Below are 7,445 nucleotides of genomic sequence, written 5' to 3' on the forward strand. Positions count from 1 at the left end.
TTGAAACTGAACACTACACAAAAATAACAACGAGGAGAAAACGAAACAGTTCTGCAAGGTGAACAGACACTAAAACAGAAAATAATCACCCACAACTCAAAGTGGGAAAACAGGCTACCTAAATATGGTTCTCAATCAGAGACAACGATAGACAGCTGCCTCTGATTGAGAACCACACACGGCCAAACACAAAGAAATAGACAACATAGAACACCAGACATAGAATGCCCACCCAAACTCACGCCCTGACCAACCAAAATAGAGACATAAAAAGGATCTCTACGGTCAGGGCGTGACACATGTTTTCAATATATCTAATTTGTGTCCTGCTGCATCAGCTCCCATAATAGATAGAAATGCTGTTTGTATTACACATAGAAACGGACTATTCAGGGATCCAACACACAACATATCCACAGCAAATACCAACATCCTCCATGATACTTAGTTAGAACATTTCACACAGTATAGAAATTGTATTTATTACTTATTCATATTTTACCTTTATTTAACTAGGCAAGTCAGATTTTCGATTACGGCCTAGGAACAGTGGGTTAACTGCCTTGTTCAGGGGCAGAAGGACAGATTCTTACCTTGTCAACTCGGCGATTCAATCTAGCAACCTTTCAGTTACTTGTCCAATGCTCTAACCACTAGGATACCTGCCGCCCCATATGCAGTTCAGAAATAAATCAACCCTGTACACCATTGACGCTTAACCAATACAACTATTGATAGATGAACATAACACCGTATGACAGAGATTGTTTGTTTATGACACTGTCATGTACATATCAGTGTCAAATAAAGTGTTACCCAAATTGACTTGAATGTAAAAACAACCCACTTGGGAAAAAACATACCAGTAGACTAAGCAAAATGGGAACAGTCAAACCAAAGAGAGGATCACAGAGACACACCGTGTGATGTACTGTAAGAAGTAAAAGTTCCAGACACTGGTCCACTCCACTCATAGGCTCATGCTTCTCCTCAGACAGTGTGGTCGAGTCAGCTAACCTGTGACAAACACTCCATGGTCTACTACAGTGCAATGGGTTGCAGTGTCAATGCTCTGAATGTTCTGGCCAACGGACCAGCAGTTCTGAGGTGCTGTGGGTTCTATTGGTGGAGGAGACATGAAGAAGGAAGGTGAACTGATGGAGTAAGGGTGACTGGTGCACTTGCCTTCTGTCTGAGAGACTGAAGTCTCAGAGACAGAGCTAGAGTCAGTAATGCTCTTAACTTCTTATGGCTGCAGGGGTAGTATTGAGTAGCTTGGATGAAAGGTGCCCAGAGGTGCCCAGAGTAAACTGCCTGCTCCTCAGTCCCAGTTGCTAATATATGCATATTATTACTATTATTGGATAGAAAACACTCTGAGGATTCTAAAACTGTTTGAATGATGTCTCTGAGTATAACAGAACTCATATGGCAGGCAAAAACCTGAGAAGAAATCCAAACAGGAAGTGGGAAATCTGAGGTTGGTCGATTTTCAACTCATTGCCTATCGAATACACAGTGGGATATGGGTCAGTTTGCACTTCCTACGGCTTCCACTAGATGTCAACAGTCTGTAGAACCTTGTCTGATGCTTCTACTGTGGAGTGGGGCCGAAGGAGACGGGAATGAGTAAGGTCTACCATGACCTGACCATGCTCTGACCATGCACGTTCACATGAGAGGGAGCTCTGTTCCATCGCACTTCTGAAGACAATGGAATTCTCCGGTTGAGAACTTTATTGAAGATTTATGTTAAAAACATCCTAAAGATTGATTCAATACATCGTTTGACATGTTTCTACTGACTGTTACGGAACTTTTTGACATTTCGTCTGCTTTTAGTGAACGCGCTTCCTGACTTTGGATTTGTTTCCTAAACACGCTAACAAAAATAGCTATTTGGACATAAATGATGGACATTACCGAACAAAACGAACATTTCTTGTGGAAGTGGGAGTCCTGGGAGTGCATTCTGACGAAGATCAGCAAAGGTAAGTGAAGATTTATAATGCTATTTATAACTTTTGTTGACTCCACAATTTGGCGGGTAACTGTATGGCTTCCTTTTGTGGCTGAACGCTATTCTCAGATTATTGAATATTGTGCTTTTGCCGTAAAGCTTTTTGAAATCTGACAAAGCGGTGGCATTAAGAAGAAGTGTATCTTTAATTCTATGTAAAACATGTATCTTTCATCAAAGTTTATGATGAGTATTTCTGTTATTTGATGTGGCTCTGCAATTTCTCTGGATATTTTGGAGGCATTTCTGAACATGGCGCCAATGTAAACTGAGGTTTTTGGATATAAATATGAACTTTATCGAACAAAACATACATGTATTGTGTAACATGAAGTCCTATGAGTGTCATCTGATGAAGATCATCAAAGGTTAGTGATTCATTTTATCTCTATTTCTGCTTTTTGTGACTCCTGTCTTTGGCTGGCAAAATGGCTGTGTTTTTCTGTGATTTTGCGGTGACCTAACATAATAGTTTGTGGTGCTTTCGCTGTAAAGCCTTTTTGAAATCGGACACTGTGGTGGGATTAACAAGAAGTGTATCTTTAAAATGGTGTGAAATACTTGTATGCTTGAGGAATTTTAATTATGAGATTTCTGTTGTTTGAATTTGGCGCCCTGCACTTTCACTGGCTGTTGTCATATCAATCCCATTAACGGGATTGCAGCCATAAGAAGTTTTAAAGGAGAACTAACACACATTCTTCATGAAGGCACTCTTGGTGTTGTGCTCCTTCTTGAAGAGGATGACGTAGCACTTGGGGAAGAAATGACAGCTGAGGATGCCATAGTTGGAGATGAGGATGACCACCATCTCCACTGCTGGCAGGTACTTCCCAGAGGTGGTCACATAGACAGGCACGAATATCAGCCAGGACATGAGGTAGAGGAGCATGCTGAAGGTGATGAACCTGGCCTCGTTGTACTTCTGTGGCAGCTTGCGGCCTTTAAACGCGCAGGCAAACAGACAAGAGCCAGGACAGCGATGTAGCCCAACATTGCACCAAACGCCACGTAGGGTCCCTTGTCACACTCGACCAGCACGGTGGTGGCGAAGACGGTGGCCTTCTCCCGGGGGCTCTGCAGGACCAGCCACAGGGTGCAGGTGAGGACCTGTAGGGCCACGCAGAGACAGATGATGGCATAGGGTTGGTAGAGGCGGCGGAGAACATCCTTCAGGTCAGGGTTGAGCTGGAAGGCCAGCAGGATCTTCAGGGACCTGAAGAACAATACACACACAATAAACCATGAATTCACAAAAAAGCACTGGTACATTCAGACAACGTCACCGACAGTGCATTACAACAGTGTTTCCCAAAATGTGTGTACCGTACATACCTTACACTGTAGGCTGCTGGGATGACCTACAAAAAACACAGCACTAACAAAACTTCCCACTAGAGAGAGCAGGATGATCTGGGAGAGAGGCCCCCCAGCAGCCTTCACAACGGGGGTCTGGTGGTGGTGTAGGAAGAGTGCATTTAGAAATATGTGTGTTGTGGCCTAGTACTAACAGTGTTGGATAAGGACAGTGTTGGAAGACTGTGTGAACTGAGCAGACATAGAGTACACTGGTGTGTATAGAGAGACAGTACAGGAGAACTGCGCTGCAACTCCCGTACGGACTCAGGAGAGGCGAAGGTCGAGAGCCATGCGTCCTCCGAAACACAACCCAACCTAGCTGCACTGCTTCTTGACACAATGCACATCCATCCCGGAAGCAAGCCGCACCAATGTGTCGGAGGAAACACCGTACACCTGGCGACCTGGTCATCGTGCACTGCGCCCGGCCCGCCACAGGAGTCGCTAGTGCGCGATGAGACAAGGATATCCCTGCCGGCCAAACCCTCCCTAACTCGGACGACGCTGGGCCAATTGTGCGCCCGCCCCATGGGCCTCCCGGTTGAGGCCGGTTGTGATAGAGCCTGAGCTCAAACCCAGAATCTCTGGTGGCACAGCTAGCACTGCGATGCATTGCCTTAGACCACTGCACTACCCAGGAAGCCCACAGCTCAGTTCTTTATTATTTTATCAACCCTTTTGTTACATCAATCGTCACTCTGTGGGTGGGATTGGACTGCTTGCCTGAGGAATGAGCTCCAGGTTGAGTTGCCGGGCAACAGCGATGGAAATCTCAGAGGAAGAGGCCCCAATGACGGCCATGATGGGTGGGGGACAGGTGGAGGTGTTGGCCCCTCCCCCACAGTCCGTGGTTGGCTCCTGTGTGAAGTAAAGAATGTACAACCTTTATGTGAGGTGCTGACTAATGGAAGATAAACTATACAAATAGTTTATCCTTGCTGTGGATTGATCTGACCAACGTTTTGGCTAAAGAGCCTTTACCTGTGTGAAGTCAGCTGAGGCCCTCAGAGCGGTGGTGACATCAGAGCAGGAGTCGTGGATACGGTACCCCAGAGAGATCCCTAGTGCAGTCAGGACAGGGGATCTGTTGGCCGACTCTACAGCGTGGATCATAGCCAATGCCTGGATGAACCCGTCTGTGTTGAACCTGTTTGTGTGTGTGTGTGTGTGTGTGTGTGTGTGTGTGTGTGTGTGTGTGTGTGTGTGTGTGTGTGTGTGTGTGTGTGTGTGTGTGTGTGTGTGTGTGTGTGTGTGTGTGTGTGTGTGTGTGTGTGTGTGTGTGTGTGTGTGTGTGTGTGTGTGTGTGTGTGTGTGTGTGTGTGTGTGTGTGTGTGTGTGAAAGGTACATAAAGGATAGTTGGATCATCACACTGTCTGTGGTTAACCTGTCAGAGTAAATAGTTCTCTCACGAACACTTAGTCATACATGTGGATAAAATCACACACACAAAGAGAGAGAGAGAAAGACACACTATGATGCATGGGGTGCTGAGAGGCTGGAGGATTCCTCTACTCCCTCATGGATGAAAAACAGCCCTCCAATGATGATATCTCCTGGTGTTTTGAAGTCTCCCACTTTGGCATTGCCTGTCTCCAACAAGGACAGGATGACTAACAGGTGCAGAACATCATCCATGGGTGCCATCACCTCTCTGTTGGTACTGTCCAATTCTCAATTTTGGTGTCTCTCCTTGCAGTTTCTCTCACACTCCCTCACACACCCTCTCTCTCACTGCCCCATCTCTCTCTCTCTCTCTCTCTCTCTCTCTCTCTCTCTCTCTCTCTCTCTCTCTCTCTCTCTCTCTCTCTCTCTCTCTCTCTCTCTCTCTCTCTCTCTCTCTCTCTCTCTCTCTCTCTCTCTCTCTCTCTCTCTCTCTCTGCCTCTGCCTCCATCTCTCTCTCTCTCTCTCTCTCTCTCTCTCTCTCTCTCTCTCTCTCTCTCTCTCTCTCTCTCTCTCTCTCTCTCTCTCTCTCAATTCAATTTCAATTCAAGGGGCTTTATTGGCATGGGAAACATGTGTTAACATTGCCAAAGCAAGTGAGGTAGGTAATATACAAAAGTCAAATAAACAATAAAAATGAACAGTAAACATTACACATACAGAAGTTTCAAAACAATAAAGACATTACAAATGTTATATTATATATATACAGTGTTGTAACAATGTACAAATGGTTAAAGCACACAAGTTAGAATAAATAAGCATAAATATGGGTTGTATTTACAATGGTGTTTGTTCTTCACTGGTTGCCCTTTTCTTGTGGCAACAGGTCACAAATCTTGCTGCTGTGATGGCACACTGTGGAATTTCACCCAGTAGATATGGGAGTTTATCAAAATTGGATTTGTTTTCGAATTCTTTGTGGATCTGTGTAATCTGAGGGAAATATGTCTCTCTAATATGGTCATACATTGGGCAGGAGGTTAGGAAGTGCAGCTCAGTTTCCACCTCATTTTGTGGGCAGTGTGCACATAGCCTGTCTTCTCTTGAGAGCCATGTCTGCCTACGGCGGCCTTTCTCAATAGCAAGGCTATGCTCACTGAGTCTGTACATAGTCAAAGCTTTCCTTAAGTTTGGGTCAGTCACAGTGGTCAGGTATTCTGCCACTGTGTACTCTCTGTTTAGGGCCAAATAGCATTCTAGTTTGCTCTGTTTTTTTGTTAATTCTTTCCAATGTGTCAAGTAATTATCTTTTTGTTTTCTCATGATTTGGTTGGGTCTAATTGTGCTGTTGTCCTGGGGCTCTGTGGGGTGTGTTTGTGTTTGTGAACAGAGCCCTAGGACCAGCTTGCTTAGGGGACTCTTCTCCAGGTTCATCTCTCTGTAGGTGATGGCTTTGTTATGGAAGGTTTGGGAATCGCTTCCTTTTAGGTGGTTGTAGAATTTAACGGCTCTTTTCTGGATTTTGATAATTAGTGGGTATCGGCCTAATTCTGCTCTGCATGCATTATTTGGTGTTCTACGTTGTACACGGAGGATATTTTTGCAGAATTCTGCATGCAGAGTCTCAATTTGGTGTTTGTCCCATTTTGTGAAATCTTGGTTGGTGAGCGGACCCCAGACCTCACAACCATAAAGGGCAATGGGCTCTATGACTGATTCAAGTATTTTTAGCCAGATCCTAATTGGTATGTTGAAATTTATGTTCCTTTTGATGGCATAGAAGGCCCTTCTTGCCTTGTCTCTCAGATCGTTCACAGCTTTGTGGAAGTTACCTGTGGTGCTGATGTTTAGGCCGAGGTATGTATAGTTTTTTGTGTGCTCTAGGGCAACGGTGTCTAGATGGAATTTGTGGTCCTGGTGACTGGACCTTTTTTGGAACACCATTATTTTGGTCTTACTGAGATTTACTGTCAGGGCCCAGGTCTGACAGAATCTGTGCAGAAGATCTAGGTGCTGCTGTAGGCCCTCCTTGGTTGGTGACAGAAGCACCAGATCATCAGCAAACAGTAGACATTTGACTTCGGATTCTAGTAGGGTGAGACCGGGTGCTGCAGACTGTTCTAGTGCCCGCGCCAATTCGTTGATATATATGTTGAAGAGGGTGGGGCTTAAGCTGCATCCCTGTCTCACCCCACGACCCTGTGTGAAGAAATGTGTGTGTTTTTTGCCAATTTTAACCGCACACTTGTTGTTTGTGTACATGGATTTTATAATGTCTCTCTCTGTCTCTCTGTCTCACTCTCTCTTCCTCTCTCTCTCGCTTCCTTTCTCTCTCTGTCTCTCTCTCTCACTCTTTCTCTCACTCTTTCTCAGTCTCTCACTCTGTTTTCTCCTCTAGCAGACTGACACAATGACCTGTCAGCATCTTCAATAAAAACACACCTGTTGCTTCCTCCTAATCCCATCTAATGTCTGCATAACCCTGCCCCCTCCCGCCCAGCCCACTCTGACATACATCCACACTGACAAAAAAATGTTTTGTTCAAGGTGAACGATGCAGTGTGGTGACACCTCTTTCCAGAATTGTTTTCATAATACCCAAGTTTTTTTTCACACATGCGTCTTTTAACACTTGAATGACACTTGAGTGTTCATTGAGTCACAATGTTTAAGTCTCCTGT

At 44.9% G+C, this 7,445-nt stretch overlaps 1 pseudogene; it reads right to left on the reverse strand.

The window, feature by feature from the left end:
- LOC139564083 (G-protein coupled receptor family C group 6 member A-like) lies at window positions 1-5,024 on the reverse strand (annotated as a pseudogene).
- Between the last annotated feature and the right edge of the window lie 2,421 nt (window positions 5,025-7,445).

This window comes from Salvelinus alpinus, chromosome 35 (genome assembly GCF_045679555.1).
Source record: "Salvelinus alpinus chromosome 35, SLU_Salpinus.1, whole genome shotgun sequence".
NCBI classification, from domain to species: domain Eukaryota; kingdom Metazoa; phylum Chordata; class Actinopteri; order Salmoniformes; family Salmonidae; genus Salvelinus; species Salvelinus alpinus.